Consider the following 18,889-nt stretch of genomic DNA (forward strand, 5'->3'; position numbering starts at 1 on the left):
AGATCGAACCAGTCTGCCCATTCTCCTCTGACCTCTGGCATCAACAAGGCATTTCCGCCCACAGAACTGCCGCTCACTGGATGTTTTTTCTTTTTCGGACCATTCTCTGTAAACCCTAGAGATGGTTGTGCGTGAAAATCCCAGTAGATCAGCAGTTTCTGAAATACCATGCCACGTTCAAAGGCACTCAAATCACCTTTCTTCCCCATACTGATGCTCGGTTTGAACTGCAGGAGATTGTCTTGACCATGTCTACATGCCTAAATGCACTGAGTTGCCGCCATGTGATTGGCTGATTAGAAATTAAGTGTTAACGAGCAGTTGGACAGGTGTACCTAATAAAGTGGCCGGTGAGTGTATAGTGTTTGTATGAAGCTTATTTTGGTGCTGTATTTCTGTACTGGGCTTGTCTGGGGTACTGCAGTTACGTACAGAGTTTGGCAGTGTAGTTTTTATACACTTTTGCGTGGTATAAGAAAAGGCGCTTTGCTTCAGTTGTGTCAAAGTGTCCCATAATCTGGTATTCCTTCTCTTTACATGAAAAGTGGGCCCCAAAAAAAATTGTCTCTGGTGGGCCCAATGTACTCCAGTCCGACACTGATGACATATTTGATTTGTCACCAAGTTTTACCCTACTAGACCCCTCAGGTAGGGTATGAAATGTCCTTTCTAAATTCCCAGTTTTAAGTGAAAACTCACTTGTTTACCTATACAAAATCTCTCCAAAAGTCAGGCAAATATGATTATTTGTATCAAATTTTTGCATGCAATGAGTCAAGTTAGGAGGTTGCATGGGTAGTGTCACTTTACATGCTTTTTGTATCAAATTAAAGATAAGAATTTCATCTTTCAGGCCTGTCCCAGCAATCATATGATTCTGTGAGCTACAGCACTGGACACAAAGGCTGTCAGGGTCACAGACTTTGATTCAAAAAGGGACACTATCGGGGCTGGTCTGACTAGATGGCCTCTGACAGCTCTCCATCCTCCAGAACTTGAGGGATATTAGCTGCCAACACTTGTCATATATAAGGCTGACGAGACACCTTTCATAGATTATGCCCAAATACTACACTTGCTAATAGATCAATTTAGGGAATGTCCATGGTGGGCGTAACGGCATGACGTAGCGATGTCACGCTGCACAGCTGCCCCGCCAACCTCACCTGCTCTCCCCTGCTGACCGGATCGCTGCGTGTTGGACGCCGACGATGGGGGATCGCGATCCGTGACCCCGCTTCCTCGGTTTTTCAGGCTGGGACGGGCGGACACGCTGGCAGAGGATCTCCGGTGCTCAGAGGCCCCTGATTCCCGGCACTGCTGCCTCTCCTTTATCGCTCGCCGGCTGTCCGGGGAATTGCCTTGCTGCTCCTCTGTGAGGTCATCGATCCGGCGGGGCTCCTTGCTCCTGGCTCCGTGTGCATGAAGGCGGATAGTTGGAGGTCCATTAAGAAGTCAGGATCTTGGGCTGGACCGCGGTCTTGGATGAGGCGCTGACCGGTGTGAAGTGACCCCAGGGTTTGCTGCTAAGGTGGCGTGGCCTGGGGGTTCTCCATGGTGTCGGCGCGGTCAGGAGTCGGATCCTGTAGCCCTCCTTTTCCTGGTTTTCCTCCTTTTCCTGCTATGCCTATGCGGATGGTTGGAGTCTTCTGGAGCCATTCTGGAGCCATTCTACAGGATGGGTGAGACGTATCGGCTTATGGCTATTCCCTTTGCTTTGCTTCATCTGCTAGTAATATGTCCTACTAACTGGCACTAACTGAGTCTGCCTGCTCTGCTAATTTAATATTAGCCTTTAAAAATTCTGTGTTGCTTCTAATCTAACTATATATACTTGGAACTGCTTCGCCGTTAACATTCATCTGTTACTAACCAACCTGCAACATATGGATCTCAGTCTCATACTAACTCTCTCCTAAGCACTCTCATAGGTTGCGTGGATTCTAGTAGAGACTGTACAGAAAGTACCCTCATAGGTGTCTTTTGAAAGAGACAATAACGAGTCAATAACAGCATTTATCTCTTACTAACCAGCTTGCAACATATGGACTTTAGTCTCATACTAACTCTCTCCTAAGCATTCCCATAGGTTGCGTGGATTTTAGTAGAGGCTGTACAGAAACTTCCCTCAGAGAGGTTTTTTTTTTTTTTGTAGGAGACAATAACGAGTCTGTATGTTATTTTGAGGGTTTTACTTTTTGAATTGCATAGATGTTATAGATCTAATTTCATCAGCCTGCTCTCATATATTGTTATTGCTTAATATCTATTGTATTTTTATTACAACGGGTCGGCAGTTTTGGTTGTTGTTCATAGACCTTTTAGGATGCCACCTAAGAATACATCAAGAAAATCCCTAGGGACAACATCCCCTAGGGAGAAAGAGAAAGGGGGGTCCAAAGGGGATAACTCTACGAAATTGGACAAATTATGGAAGTCCCCCTCAGTTAAAACTCGTACCGGTTTGACAACACAGAAAAATTCTGAATTAGAGGGTCAGGACCCCAAAAATAGAGTACAGGGGTCGAGATTTGCAGTGCTAGAGGCTGAAGAACAGGAGGAGGAGGAGGTAGGAGTAGGGGGAGAAAAAGCTATGCTTAGAGAGATTTTGGACTCTATAAAAACCTGCAACTCCGCCATACTCGACCTCACAGATCAAGTGGGTGCGTTGAGAGGGGATGTCTCTCTCCTCAGAGAGGAGTTGAGTAAGGTCAGAGATAGGCAGAAAATTGCGGATGACAAAATCGTTAGTATCGAGAAAGAGATAAACATTTTAAAAAAAGCTATCTCCTCAACGGAAAGGGAAAATAAGTCTCTTAAAGGGAAAGTGGCCGATATGGAGGATCGTTCTAGGAGAGCCAATCTCAGGGTTATAGGGATACCAGAAAAGGCTGAAGGAGAAGACCCCGTCACTTTTATTAAAGAGTGGCTGTTGGAGAGAATAGGGAAGGAATATCTCTCCCCTAACTTCGATATAGAACGTGCCCATAGAATCCCTTCAGTGTCATACGTTCCTGGTAATAACCCCCGGACCTTTATTTGTAAAACATTACTGTCTAGAGATCGTGATACGATATTACGAAGAGCTCGCGACCTAAAAGATCTATCAATTCAAGGCGCAAAAGTATCGCTCTATCCGGACTTCTCTAGGGATACCCTAGAAAAAAGGAAAAGTTTTCTAGAGGTGAAAAAAAGGTTGAGAGATAAGGGTATTATCTATTCACTGATGTTCCCGGCAAAACTAAAAATTATTTTTCAAGGCCAGTCCCAGTTTTTCAGCACTCCAGACCAAGTCTCTGATTGGTTAGATCTCAAGGGACTATGATCCGTATGATACAGATGGGCATCCTTTTTTCTAGGTCAGTTTCGGGGGAGCAGGGGTTGGACGGGGGTGGGTAAGTGGCCTAAGCAGGAAGAGTTCTACCATGGTAGGACAGTTGTGTGGGAATGGGTGGGAGGGCTGCTTCGTTGCTGGAGATGTTGATGGGTTGCTAGCTGTTCCTTTTGCTTATCCAATGGGCACTAGGTTTATATCCTGGAATATAAGAGGGCTGAAAGACCGGCTGAAGCGTTGTATTATGTATGATTATATTACTAAGCAACTTCCTGCAATTGTGATTTTGCTGGAGACACATCTCGACAAAGATTCCTTAGCCCTAGTAGATCGGAGATGGGCCAGTCATGTTTATAATTCAGTCTTCTCATCATTTTCTAGAGGGGTATCCATTCTGGTCCATAGGTCAATCTGCTTCCACGTCTTAGACGCCCTGTGTGACACAGAGGGGAGATTTGTTTTTTTATGTGCTATGTTAGAAGGTATTAAATGCGTTGTAGCAGGGGTATATATTCCACCTCCCTTTAGATATGACGTGTTGATTAGTTTGATGCGGTTCCTGGAGAGGGTGGGTGAATGTCCCGTATTGGCCCTAGGGGACTTCAACTCTGTTATGTCAGAGAAGAAGGACCGACTGGGGAAAAGGAAGCGGGTAGATACAATCGCGAGAGACACCCCCTTCGCCAGGTTCTGTCAGGAAATAGGTTTGTCGGATGTGTGGAGGTCTCTAAACGGGGACGCGCCAGCATTTTCATGTTATAATCGCTCTCATAATTCATTTTACAGGATTGACTTGGCTCTGGCCAATGACTATGCCATTGGTTGGGTGCGGAAAATCCGATACGATAACCGGTCCATTTCTGACCATCCCCCACTGGTTCTCGAGCTGTCTGCCTCAACCAAACCTGCCCTTAGGTTTTGGAAACTGAATGCGCACTGGCTGTCCCTATTAACAGATGAAGACAAAATTAAGAAAGAAATGTGTAGTTTTATATCCGCTAACAGGACCTCGGATAATGTGGGATTGATCTGGGACGCGCTGAAATCCTTCCTTAGAGGGATAATAAATTCAGAAATTATTTTTCTCCGAAAACAATGGGCTAGACAAGAGCGGAGTTTAAAAGATGAAGTTAAAAAAAGAGAAAGGGAATATCAGGATAACAGTTCGCAAGATTCACTCGATAAGTTTAATAAAGCACAAGAGGAGTATAATAGATGCATTGCTAATAAGGCTTTGCAGAAGTTATTCTTCCTCGATCAGAAGTCACATTGCGAGAGTGGTTCTCCCTCAAAAGGGTTGCTGTATAAAGTTAAAAAACAACAGGAATCAAATAAGATAGCCAGGATTAAAAATTCTTTTGGTGAAGAAACCGGTAATGCTCGGGAGATTGGTGCCATCTTTCTTCAGTTTTTCCAAAAAATTTATTCCTCAGATTTGGAGGTGTCAGTAGAGGAGATAGGTCACTATCTAGACAATATCCAGTTTCCTAGGTTACTGACAGAAAGAGCAGATAGGCTAGCCTCGCCAGTATCCATCTCGGAACTCGAGGAGTCTCTTTCATCCTCTAGACGTAACTCCTCACCAGGGTTGGATGGTCTGCCCCTAGAAATTTACAACAGATTCAGTTTTATTCTCCTCCCCCTGATAGTTGAGATTTGGGAGACGGCACAGAGAGTGGGGAGACTACCTGAATCTTGGTACGAGGCATGCATAGTCTTGCTACCAAAAAAAAATAAGGACCCTCTGGAGGCAGAATCCTATCGTCCGATCTCTATTCTCAATACTGATGCTAAATTGGTGGCTAAAGTGCTTTCGAATAGATTAAAAGAATGTGCGTCAATACTTATACATGAAGACCAATGCGGCTTTGTGGCAGGTCGCCAGGGTAAAACCAATATAAGACGGTTGTTTTCGAGCCTTCAGTTGGGACAGGGGGGGTCGCGCTCCATCCTGTCATTGGACGCTTCTAAAGCCTTTGATAGGGTGGAGTGGGACTTCCTCTGGGAAGTTTTGTCCAGATTTGGGCTGGGTGTCAGATTTGTGGAATGGGTAAAACTCTTCTATCAGGCCCCTAGGGTCAGTATCAGAGTAAATGGAGAATACTCCCCTTTTTTTACCCTGTCGAGGGGTACTAGGCAGGGATGCCCCTTGTCTCCCTTATTATTTGCTTTTTTTATAGAACCATTGGCAATAAAACTTAGGGCTGATAGGGAGATTGGGGGTGGAGGACTAGCTGGTCCAATGGATAAGATTATGTTGTATGCCGACGACGTCCTGCTTTGTTTAAAAGACTCTAACACATCTGTTCCAAAAGCCCTGAAGGTGATTGGGGAGTTTGGAAGGTTTTCAGGCTTCCAGATTAATACCCGCAAATCTATCCTGGTTCCAATCGATAGCGACTCTCAGCTTAACCTAACTCAAATGGATCTAAAGATTTCATCGTCATGTGAATATTTGGGTTTAAAGATCACACCAAATGTGGATGATTATATATCTTTGAATCTGGCCCCACTATTAGCAAAATTGAAAAACAAGGTGAATACATGGAATACGCTACCTCTAAATCGAGCAGAGAGAGTCGTTCTCACTAAGACTATCCTGCTCCCCCAAATGTTATACGTATTATGCAACTCTCCCTGTTGGATTGGTAAGAAATGGTTTGGTTTTATTCGAGCGATTATAAATAAATTACTGTGGGGGAGGAAAAGGGTTCGTATTAAACAGGAAACACTAATGGTTAACAGGGAGAGGGGTGGACTGTCGCTCCCCTCCTTGTACCACTATTTTTTGTCGGCACAGTTACAGTATATCCTCGAAAATAAATGCTCCATTCTATCTAAGGTGATTAGTGCCCAGGTGGGGCGGAGATTTGAATCTATTCTCACCCTATTGGAGTCTGGACAACTGAAAGGTCATGCTATTAAAAAACTCCCACTGGCTGCGTTGATGGAGAATACTTGGAGAGATTTTAAGAGGCTATATGGGATTAAGGGGGGATTCAAATTTACCCCGTTATGGGGCAATCTTAATTTTTTAGAACTAAATAAAATGGAGGATGTCGGATTTTGGAGAATGAAAGGGATTCATTCCTTGGAACACTTGGGGGAACAGGGGGGGCTACCCTCCTTTCAGGTTTGGTGTAGGAAGGGGATTTTGGAGGAGAAAGATTATTTTAGGTATTGTCAATTAGCACATGCAGTTAGTAAAGAATTAGATCACGATAAGTTCACGATACACGAAGGGGGTAATTGTTTGGAAATTCTAGGGTTAGAGACCTCACTTTTGAAAATGTCTAGGATCTATCGTCTGATGAGATCTGACATTGATCAGAACTTTAGTCACATAAGTCAAGTAAAATGGATAAACCAGGTCGGTTTTATCACAGCGGCACAATGGCGAGATATTTATAAAAATGTGGTTAGATCCACCATCAATTTAAATCATAGATGCACTCAACTTAATATTTTATATAGAATCTATTTTTCACCACTCTTGATGTTTAAAACGGGGTTAAGTGAAAACTCCAATTGTAAGAGGTGTAAAAGTAGCTGCGCCGACATCCTACACGTTTTATGGGATTGCCCAATGATTAGTCTATACTGGGAGGAAGTTTTCAAGATAATAGAGAGCCAGCTTCAATATTCTTTGCCACGAGTGGCTACTTTGGGGTTACTGGGACTGCTTCCGATTTCGATGGACTCTAAAGTAAAAAATGACCTGGTGCTGAAGCTTTTTCTCCTTGCCAGACTAATATTAGTCAGGCATTGGAAGGATGATAAAGCACCAGGGGTGAAAGAATGGAGGAATCTTGTGGTACGCACCAAAACGTATGAATGCGCATATGAGAAACGTTATGGGAATGGTAGAAGACTGAATTTGATATGGGACCAGTGGAGAAACGGAGAACAGAATGTTTCCTCTGTCCCAGGGGGCCCATTGGATGGGTAGTTAGGGACAAATTAGTTAACTTTTTTTTTTTGTTTGGTACTTCCTTTCACATCTCCAGCACGGGCAGAGGGTGGGGGGGAGGGATAGGGGGCTCGGGGGGGGCGGGCGGGTTTGCGGTTTCTGTGTACATGTTAGACTAAAATCTTGGGTATATATTATGCTTAGTCGACCCACCTCCTATAAATGTCGTATCTTTATTATTGCAGTATAAAAAAACAAAACAAAAAAACATTCCTGTAAACTAATGTTGCTATTTTTGATGAATGTACATTTATTATATGATATGTTCAATGGGCACAACGGTTGCTTTTTGCCTGAGAAGGTTCCTGTGTGCTCTTTATTTCTTATTATCTAATCAATCTGTAATAACTGTATTTATCTAATAAAATATATATAAAAAAAAAAAAAAAAAATTAGGGAATGTCTCTTCTAAATTGTAGAATTGTTAGAACACAAGAAGGCTCTAATTAAATTGAAGTTTTAATATTTAAAAGTAAATATTTAAAGTCTGGTACCTGGGGAAGCAGAAGTAAGTGATTAATCTTTCAGCAAGGGATTCCAAAAAATGATCCATTGCTACCTGCAGTTCCACCTAAGTATGATTCTAACATCCCCCAGCCACCTCTGCGTGTGATGGCACAAGGGAGGCTTGACTATGGCAATTGCCTTTTATGATATAGTGGTCCAGATTTATTAAATCCCCTGCGCCAATTTTCTGTCAGACTTTGTACGTTCTTTCTAGTGCAGACTGCTTGCATAACATGCATGTATTTAAGAATTGTCCACGCCACTCATTTGTGTCACGGCTGCACTATAACCGATGCAACACAAAAATCTGCATTGAACAGCTGGACTGTGTGACACATTTATCATGCAGAGTCTGAAATGTGTTGCAAACCCCATGTTAAAGGTGCACCAAAAAAAAGTTGAATCTGGGGGCGCCAGATTCATGAAGAATGAGCGCCAGAATTCATGAATCTGGCACACCCTCCACACTACACAGGCAAACTGCACATAGTGCACAGTTTTTCATAAATGTGGGCCAGTATGTTTAAGATTCCTGGGTGCCTCAGAATCTTTACATGCTAGTTGGGCACCCTATAAACTTGGATCTACTTCCATCATTTCCCTTATGATGTCCTACACACAAACATACCAATCATGACGATATCAGTACTAATATTTTGGAATGTATTTAATTGCTTTCTGTTGCTGTGAAGCCCTTTGTTTGTCTTCTACATAGTATAATCAGAGATATGGCTGAAGTTATTATGGAAAAATATGTGGGCGAAATATGAATTATGCCATTTAATTCTTTGATGTGTATAGCAAGAGATGTTTGCTGTGACCTGAGAGATAGAGGCTACCTCTTGCTGACCTTCTTTATGGATCTAGAGAGAATCTCATGCAAGTGCCATTCATTTTACGATAGGATCTCTGGTTATGGGAAAAACTGGTTTATTGCCCAAGCATCCTGGTCTGGAATGTCATGGGTTAAGGGGACCTACCTCTACTACATTTTGAGATATTCCTATTTTTCCACCACACAGGAAATTTAAAAAAATGGATGTTTATCTGCAAATTGAATATCCACCTATGTTTTTAACTGGATCTCTGGTTTTGTAGCTCACAAAGCCATAATCCTGATGTGATCTGAAAGATGAGATTCTTATCTTTAATATGACACAAAACAAAAGCATGTGCTTAAGAACAGAAGATATGGGCTATTAAAGTGACACTTTCCCTGCAACCAGTAATCACATATGAAAATGTGATGAGAAGAGTTATATTTGCCTGACTTTGGGAGACATTTTTTAATAGGTAAATGGCCGAGATTTCACACAAAAGTGGAAATTCTATAAATGACATTTCATACACCAGCTGAGGGTAAAAGCTGGTGACAGATTCTTGCGAGATAGAAACAACTGTCGTAGCTCTGCAGCCTGCTGTATGAGACTGGACAAACTTAACTTTCAAAACCAGCAAAAAGGGAAAAAAGTCAGCTCACCTGGATGAATCAGTACAAATGCAGACGTGGCATCCCGTGAGCATGGACACTTTGGCTCCGAGTACAGTAAGATTGAAGAGAAAAATTCCAGCTACAAACGGTGTCCACGTGCGGTTAAAACACTGTTGTCTTTATTCAAAAAGTGTAAAAGCAAAAAAATATGGTTAAGGCAAACAGCCTATAGGCATGGTAGGCACTGGCATCGGGTAGTGAGGGGACGGGTAGCAGCCTACGCGTTTCAGAGAATCATCTCCTTAGTCATGGCTAATCTGTCACAATAAACCGGGAGCTTAAGCTGTGACAGATTAGCCATGACTAAGGAGATGATTCTCTGAAACGCGTAGGCTGCTACCCGTCCCCTCACTACCCGATGCCAGTGCCTACCATGCCTATAGGCTGTTTGCCTTAACCATATTTTTTTGCTTTTACACTTTTTGAATAAAGACAACAGTGTTTTAACCGCACGTGGACACCGTTTGTAGCTGGAATTTTTCTCTTCAATCTTCCTTAATTTTCAAAAGGTTCATAGATTTGCAGTCGGCTGTGTATGGCGAGACAGCCAGAAATGCTACCTTTGTGTTAATAATTTAGTTCATTCTAAATTCTGGATCCCCTTGGGTAGTGATTTGCTCTGCAGAATGAACCAACATATGTATGTTCCCTAACATGTAAGCTGTTAGCATTACACTACATCTAGAAATGGACCTGAGTATTATTGAGGCATATTAATCACTGCTGATGGATAGGCACAGATTAATGGAACATGTGCTTTGCGTTTGGCTTCATGACTTTACATCATTGTTTAATAAGATTCTTAATTGTTTATTGTTTCATCTTAACTCAAAACCTCCAATCTCCAGTTTCCATCAAATGTAAATATTGAAATATTAGGAAAACGGCCCAGATGCAATGACCTGTCTAGTAATAAGGGAATTAGGGAACTACTCAAATAATAATTAGGAGCAGGTATGAAAATTGACAAAAGTTGGTGGTAAAATCACCAGAATTCTTCAGCAGGTTTCTTTATGAGTATTTATACATAATCATCTGATCATCTGAGTATTTCATTCATCCTGTTCAATATAGTGCAATGTGCTGCTTCTTTGTATGTAGGTTAAAGTATGACTTTATTTAAAACAATAAGACCTGCTGCACATAGTGCATACATTACACAAGGATTTTGCATGGGAAATCTACACCATAATCACTGTATCAGCCAAGTGATATACTGTATAATGTCCCTGTGGTGTGGCCCCCACTACAGTTTGTGGCAACACAACAAACTGTAAAATGCTTTCCTTGGGACCCCGTATATAATAATACCTCATAGTATCACCATTACTAATACCACTATTTGTGTAGGCCCCTAGTTATACTGTCCCCTTTTTTGAAGCCAACCTACCCCACTTAAGATGGCCACTCTTTCTGTATACACCTATAACGTTCATGCCAAATTGTCCTTCTATTCGCAGTTGGCAGAATAGCTGGTGTTAATTTGTTTGTGTTTCTTTTGTGTGAACTGTGGCTTAGGTTTCTCCTGTGTTTGGATAGATTGAGCCACACCCTGCTCTCTACAGTGCAGCCCTGTCCTGCAAGGGTTACTAGCCTGATGGACAGCTGCTGCTGGAGGCATGTCCAGGAATTGCCTTATATACCTGCCCAGTCCCATCAGACCTTGTTATTCAGTCTCCTGTGTTCTCTAGTGCTCTTGCTATTGTGTTGTTTGCTATTCTGTGTATTTAACTTTTGCTTTGCCTATTGACCATTCTATTGTTATACATTTCTTTACCTTTGCCCCCATCTTGGTTTTGACCCGGTTTTGTCCGACTTCTCTTGTCTGTCTGTTGTTTGACCCTTAGTGTCATGTATCTCCCAGTGTTACCCTGTTTTCCCTGTTTCTAACTTCTCTTGGTTTTTCCGTCTACCAGTAAGAATACTGGCATATATCCTAATTTCTGTTACTTGTCTGCTCTACCATCCAGCTGCCAGATGAAGTATGTTAAGTTAACTGTACTGTCCAATTATATACTTTGTACCTGCTGTAAGGAAGAAGTAAGCTTGTTGGACAAATGCTTGCTATCTCACAAGGGAAGGTTATAAAACCCCTTGTGGTGGGAGCACATGGTCGTTTTCTCTTTGGCACGTCTTTGCCAGGAGATCTTGGACCAGAGGAGTTTGTCTAAGCTCAGGAAGCAGAGGTGTCTCAGGCAAGCTGGCTGACACTTTGACCAGTCAGAGGAGACATGGCTCAGAACAGCGGTCCACATCAGGACTCTGTTCCATCTCAACCAGCCCAGCCTGAAGCTACTTAGGCTGCATTCACACCTTTCTGAGGATCTGCTCCAACCAGCTATCTCCATCCAGCTGAACCTTTGCTGCTGTTAAGGCTGTTACCTGTTTCAATAAAGAACTATAAGCTATTCTTCACCAACATGCCTCTGAGTGATCTGCCATCTGCTGGAGACCTGCCAGGCTGTGGGTAGGCCTCCGCTTCTGATACCCAACCCAGTGATCATCACTGTCCACAAAGCTGCTTTGCCAGCCACTCTGTATTCAGGACCCCAGCTTCCTCCAGTCACCCGAAAAAGGTTAGGCCCCAAAGGGGGATGTTGCATATCTTTCTGCAGCCTCCCTCTCTCACAATGGAGCCCCCCTCTCTACTCTCTTACCTTTTTACTGTAAGATTAAAAAAAAACTGTAAAAACGGATACTTCTTTTTTCTGTTCACCTGCACCAGCCTTACTGAGTTGCTACTGCTGAGCCTGAAGCAGGTAGGCACAATTACATCATAACATTGTTTGTAAGAGCCATGTGTGCACACAATAGCATAGGTGGTATAATGTCTTGGAGTTGGGCCATTACTATGTCCTAACTTTAGTCTTACTCCTGATACCTACTACAGAGATCTTCATGCTGCTGATGTAGCAGGGCCTACCTGGCTCCATAAATGCGATGTGGACATCTTCTGCCCTGTGTCTCCACCACAGGGACAATATCAATGGACTGATCAATTCTTTATTATAATGTAAGCCCACAACATATTTCTGCTAAGGGAAGCAACATTTTAAATAATAACTAATTACATATTAGCTCATATTTTAATAATCCATTTGAATATTAATTATGGAATACCCCTTTAAATACCAGCCAAAAAATCCGCAATGTGGTAATTTATCCGCACCCTAGGTAATTTAGGGTGATGGCACACGTGGCGTTTTGAACGCGTTTTTGGCCCGTTTTTAAGCAGTCTGGTAAAAATTGAGAAATGCATGCGTTTTTTGAAAAAGCATGCGTTTTTGACCAGTTTGTATTAAGATAATTACTCAAACCTGTCAAAAACAGATGAGTTTTCAAAAAACCTGCTTAAAAACGGGCCAAAAACGCGTTCAAAACTCCACGTGTGCCATCACCCTTAGAGAGGAATTTAATTGGGTTACATGGATACATTCGAATTGAGTAGATCAAAGATCCTTGTGGCAGTGTGTGAAAAGAAGAGTGTGGTAAGTGCAGTAACAGTGTCATATAGTCCAATAAAGTATGGTTAATGTTGGATGAGAATAGTAATGAGAATGAGGGGGACAATCATCAGCAAGGCGGCATGCAAGGATGCTTAATGATAGAACACAGGCAAATTTTCTATGAGTTTACTACACGCAGGATCACGGTTTCTAAAGTGTGATCCTATTTCTTGGGGCACATGTTTTCGAGCATGTATTTGGGGTGCCTTCACATGTGTCGCTATCTCTGCGGTTACAAACACGGCCCTATGGTATGTGGGCGTCTGTAAAGGCAGCGATGCATGGTCTTCAAACAATGGACCACAGGGTCACTACTGCCTCGTTTTGCACACAAAGGTTGAAAATTGTACTGCCCTTTTTTGTCACAAAGTACAATTGCAGGTAAATGTTATAACATTGACCTGGAAGTTGGAGGGTTTTCAGGTGAAGACGGGTTTGTCATGTTGCAGTCCAACAGCTGGGCGTCTGTGCAGGTTATTGTCAGTGTAGTCAGTAACACTTGGAGTCGGATTTCATCGGTGATTGAGGAGTTATTGATCCCATGTGTTCACATCCTGCTCCAAGCGCCATGCACCACTCCCTGGCTCTGTGAGATTTTCTCGTCTCTTATCCTTATACATATGAGGTCATGTGTGCTTCACATATGTTCTCAGGAAGCCTACGCCCAGCCGGATGTAATGATTCTATATGGCCAACCATACAATGAAAATCCTCACAGAATTAAATAAGTTAGCAGTCATAGCTTTACTTATAGTGGCCACTACAGCTGCCACTCCAGACATCCCTGTCTGGCTAACCTGAATGCTGAATAATTCTCGTTACTGAAGATGGTGGGGATTATTTCATGTTTCACCAATTTAAAAAATATATATATATTAGAACTACATTGTCATGATTAGGGGCTTGCAAGAGCTATGGTTTAATGGAACTGCAGGTATGTTTCTTACACTCTGTAGTAGCCTGCACAGATACTTCAAGCTCATTCCCATTGCAGTACCTTTCAGGATGCATAGTTGCAGGGCATAGATGGCTCTCAAAACAGCTAACTGACAACAAGTCAGAACTCCTTTTCCTCCACCAGTAGTCATGTTGAAGGACATGATATAAAAAGTTATAAAAAACAACAATGTATGTGTATACAGTACACATATGGCCGCACATTATAATTCACCAATTTCAACGAAGAGAGCTTTAAAAAAGAACTCATTTGTTACAGAACATAAATGGACAGACAGCATCATGAAAACGAAGCAACACACCACACAGCGCAGGGATAAACTTGAGGCACTAATATGATTTAGATCTAAAATATATGATGATCCACTTAAACTGGCATCCTAGTAGAGCACAAATAAGAGAAACAGCCAAAAGACAAAGGTCACTTTGGAGGAACTGCAGAAATCCACAGTGATCAGACAGAGATCAGTCATATAGTTCACAAATCTGTTTAATTTATGGAACAATGTGGCAAGAAGGGACTGGAGAGTTTAGATTACATGTAGTGCCCTGTAACAGAAGAGCATTGAACTTTGGACATTTGTGGACATTTAATTATTTCCCCTACGCAAACTCAGCACTTCTTAATTTATTTTACATAAAGGGTTAACTTGAATTAATCAATAGTGTTTTGTTATATACATTCTGTTTATTATTATTGTACAGTCATGGCCATAAGTTTTGAGAATGATACAAATGTTAATTTTTACAAAGTCTACTGCATCAGGTTTTATAATGGCAAATTGCATTTACTCCAGAATGTTATAAAGAGTGATAAGCTTAACAGAAATTAATTGCAAAGTCAATATTTGCCTAGAAAATAAACTTTTTCCCCCAAAACACATTTTAACTTCATTGCAGACCTGCCTTAAAAAGAGCAGCTAACATCATTTCAGTGATTGCTCCATTAACACAGGTGTGGGTGTTGATGACAGGACTGGAGATCAATCTGTCATGAGGTTGGTGCTTGGCATCATTGTTTCTCTTCTGTTAACCATGGTTATCTCTAAAGAAACATGTGCAGTCATCATTGCACTGCACAAAACTGGACTAACAGGGAAGAGTATCTGTTAGGATTGGGTAACACAAAAGACAGGGGATAGTGTGCCCTGAGCTTGCCCCAACCTCTGTCCCTTCCTATAGCCCCCCCACGCTAAACCGTGGGGCGACTACTTGAAGACTCGAAATACACTGATAAGTGTGGGAAGGGAAACACAAACAGACTGACAAACATAAAACACAAAAGAATGGTAAACTAGCCGGATTCACAACGAGAGGGTACGTCAATAGCAAAATCAGTAGGCAAAGAGTCAATGTCAAAAAACGAGCCGAGGTCACAACGATACAGATACAGATACAGAGCAAGTCAAACCTAATGCTGAGAGCGAGTGGAGAAGGGATTTCAAGTGAAGCTGCAATTTATGCAGCCAGAACTCCACCTCCAGAACCTGATAGGAGCTGGACAGCTTCTGGGAATTAACCCCTCATGGTGCAGAACAACCAGGCACCATGCAGAGGTACACAAGTCCCAGCAGTTCCGAAAACAACTCCTAGACAGCGCGAGATCTTAGCAGCCGCTGCCCGGGACGAGAGGTGGAGTTTGCGCGGATACGCGCCGGGGGTCGGAGAACGCTGCTGGCACCAGCAGAAGAACCAGAAGTCCCAGCATTCTCCCTAGCGACCCTGACAGTATCACAGCTAGAAAGATTGCACCTCAGTCAACAATCTATCGCATCATCAAGGAATTCAAGGATAAAGGCTCCATTGTTGCCAAAAATGCTCCAGGGCACCCTGCAACCATTCATGTGTGGGGTTGCTTCTCAGCCAAGGGAATCGGCTCTCTCATAGTTTTGCCTAAAACACATCCATGAATAAAGAATGGTACCATAATGTCCTCCAAGAGCAACTTCTCCCACCCATCCAAGAGCAGTTTGGTGACTAACAATGCCTTTTTCAGCATGATGCTGCACCTTGCCATAAAGCAAAGGTGATAACTAAATGGCTGAGGGAACAAAACATAGAGATTTTGGGTCCATGGCCTGGGAACTCCCCAGATCTTAATCCCATTGAGAACTTGTGGTCAATTATCAAGAGACGGTTGGACAAACAAAAACCAACAAATTGTGACAAAATGCGAGCATTGATTGTGCAAGAATGGACTGCTATCAGTCAGGATTTGGTCCAGAAGTTGATTGAGAGCTGCCAGGGAGAATAGCAGAGGTCCTGAAGAAGAAGGGTCAACACTGCAAATATTGACTTGCTGCATTAACTCATTCTCTCAATAAAAGCTTTTGTTATGATTGCACTTGTATTTCTGCATGTGATAAAAACATCTGACAAACACAGGGCAACAGATCATGATCTGACTAGACTAGTAGAAAGAGTTAATGAACATTGAGAGACATTTCTGACTGTGTATCTCTATCTCTCAGAGTAGGCAGTCATTTTCCAGATATAGCAGAATTGGTTTTGCAACAACAGACTTGTTTATCAGACAGAAGACAGCTTGACCTTTTGAATGACAGGTGCTGTCTGGAAAATTGTTTACACTTTAGAACTCTAGAATGTATGATGACTCAATCTAATTCTATGGGAAAATGCTTTGTCTTTGTGTTTATGCTGAAATGTAACCAGTCATCTCCTGGTAGAAAGTATATAAGGAGGATAGTACCAGTCCTTAGTGTCTGCAGTTAGGGAACAAGTCTTGCAGTTAAGGAACTGAGCATGGAGGAGAAGACTGACAGTCTACCTGAGCAACCATAAGAAGAAGCTTAGACACAGATACTATCATAGATCCTGGGCTCCTAGACTGTGACCAGGGTACCAGCCTTCTGAGAAAGAGAGGGACAGCTAGCCCAAGCCTTTCCTCGGCATAGAATCCATCTTCTGCCATGGAGGATATTGGAGAAGTCAGCCCTTTGATATGCTAATAATACTTTGCACCTGAATTGCTTTAGTAAGAAGGAAACTGTGTACTATCGACCCTGACTCTCTGCACTTATTTGTTATTGGGATGCAACACAGCTAACCATCCTTTTTGGAGAGCAGTAACACATGGTGACACCTCTATGGTGCCTGGCGGACCCAGCATAGTGTTGGGGCCGGCCCTGACTCAGCCACTGCATACATTTCTGTAATAAACCTTTGACAAGCTAAGGGCTCTCTCATGCTAGTGTTTTTCATGTCCATGTTATCCATGATTTTAGTCGATATTAAACTGATCCATTGTTTTCTATGTGACTATTAACATTTCTGTTTATTTCTGTTTATGTGTGGGAAAAAAATCACAGCATGCGATATTTTAGACGTCATCTGTGTGAGACCACACAGCCAATGTCTTAATTTTGTGTGTGGAAGTGCAATGGAAAACGACCCTATATAAAATTTGATTCAGATCTCAGGGTCAGGAACACTATTAGAAAAATTACAATGATGTCTCTTACATGGAAATGTCAAGAGTCACCCCATTCCTTCTCCCATTCTCAGCGTCCTGGAATAACCCCAAATTCCTCTACTGTTACCTCAAATGGTTTCTTTTGTCTTTGTAATGTGACATTATGGGGCAAAAGATGAAACATAATCTAACATCCACTTCAAGGAAGACGCAAAACCTTACAGTACAAGTATATTTGAACCAGAAGAACTGCTAATGTTACTGAAGGACCTGCTTTTTTATAGGGGATAGGGACTAATCACAGGCTTATGCATACAAAGTGGAAATGGAACCTTCTTCTGGTACTGTTCCACCGCACCGCAATTCCCCTATTACAAGTCCAGGACAGGTAAATTAAGTGATGGGACACATGTACTGGGTTATAGACTGTTGCAAGAAAAATAGTTTTTTCTTTTCTCTTTCACTCCATAGCACCACGAGAAGAGGGAGAGGAAACAGACATCACAATATCACCAATCATACACATACTTTTATTAGTCGCCAAGCGATGTTTGTTAAACCACTGGTTGGAGCCTACACTCCCGACACTCTCTGAGGTCATAGATCAGACAAAAGTGTACCTGCATTTTGAGAAAATAGAGGCGGAGAGTAAAGGAGATAAGCACATAAAAGGTTTTTTTTCGCAAATGGCGGAAATTTATCACCAACCACATGACTACCAGTGAAATCAGAGAGATTATGCGAAAACTCCGATATTCCGCATGGTACATGACCGAGGACATTAAAGGCACGCTGGGTAGATTGAGAATATAAGGTCACAAGAGATAACAAATTAAACCATATTCAGAAACAAAATCGGTGGCATTTAGTTTCCTCATCTATAAACCTTATGCAATAGTAAAAACAACTCCCATGGCCCTGTTACAGGATTGTATTGCTCTTGTTGTATTTAAATGTTAATGTATAACGAAATTGTTTAGTTACAAAACTGTTTAGTTATAAAAGAAATAATAAAACCTGGAAAATGTGAGATAAAACTGTTAGCTAACACGCAATGGTGCATAAGGCACCTCCATAAGGGAACAAATAGGAGGAAAATTGAAAAAGTGAAGAGGGAAAACGACATCAGAACATCAGCATGCGGGATGTATGAAACAAACTGTATACTATGCCATCGTAAAATGTATACGGCTAATGTTGATGATACTTGACATATGTACCTGCCTATATTTCTCAATAAAAAGGTTATTAAAAAAAAAAAGTACTTGAGGAGATCAAGTTTCCCTTATAAAATACAATGATGTGGATGTTTTAGCGCAACAAAGTAAACAAAGCAAACAAAGTACATTTTCTTGACTGGGGTGTGGGCACTGTTTGAGGTTCACTTAGTACTTTTAGTAAACATGATTTAGTGGGGGACTGAACTCGTTCTCCAGTGCCCATGGGCCATTGACTACGCCCCTGATAAGCAGCTTGCGACAGAGACGTCCTGGTAATGTCGCTGTAAAAAATAGTTAGGAGATATCACTCAACCTATCCTGCAATTGGAGTCACTGCATGCATACATTTCATTGCTTAATCTATACTTTGTTTTGGAGAGTTCTTTTTCTAAAAAATATTTAGCCTGATGGGCTGATGTTTCATGCACAAGTTTTCTGCCACTTTATTGTCCTAACATGACCTGTCAGGA

Source organism: Engystomops pustulosus, chromosome 6 (assembly GCF_040894005.1).
Source record: "Engystomops pustulosus chromosome 6, aEngPut4.maternal, whole genome shotgun sequence".
Lineage (NCBI taxonomy): Eukaryota > Metazoa > Chordata > Amphibia > Anura > Leptodactylidae > Engystomops > Engystomops pustulosus.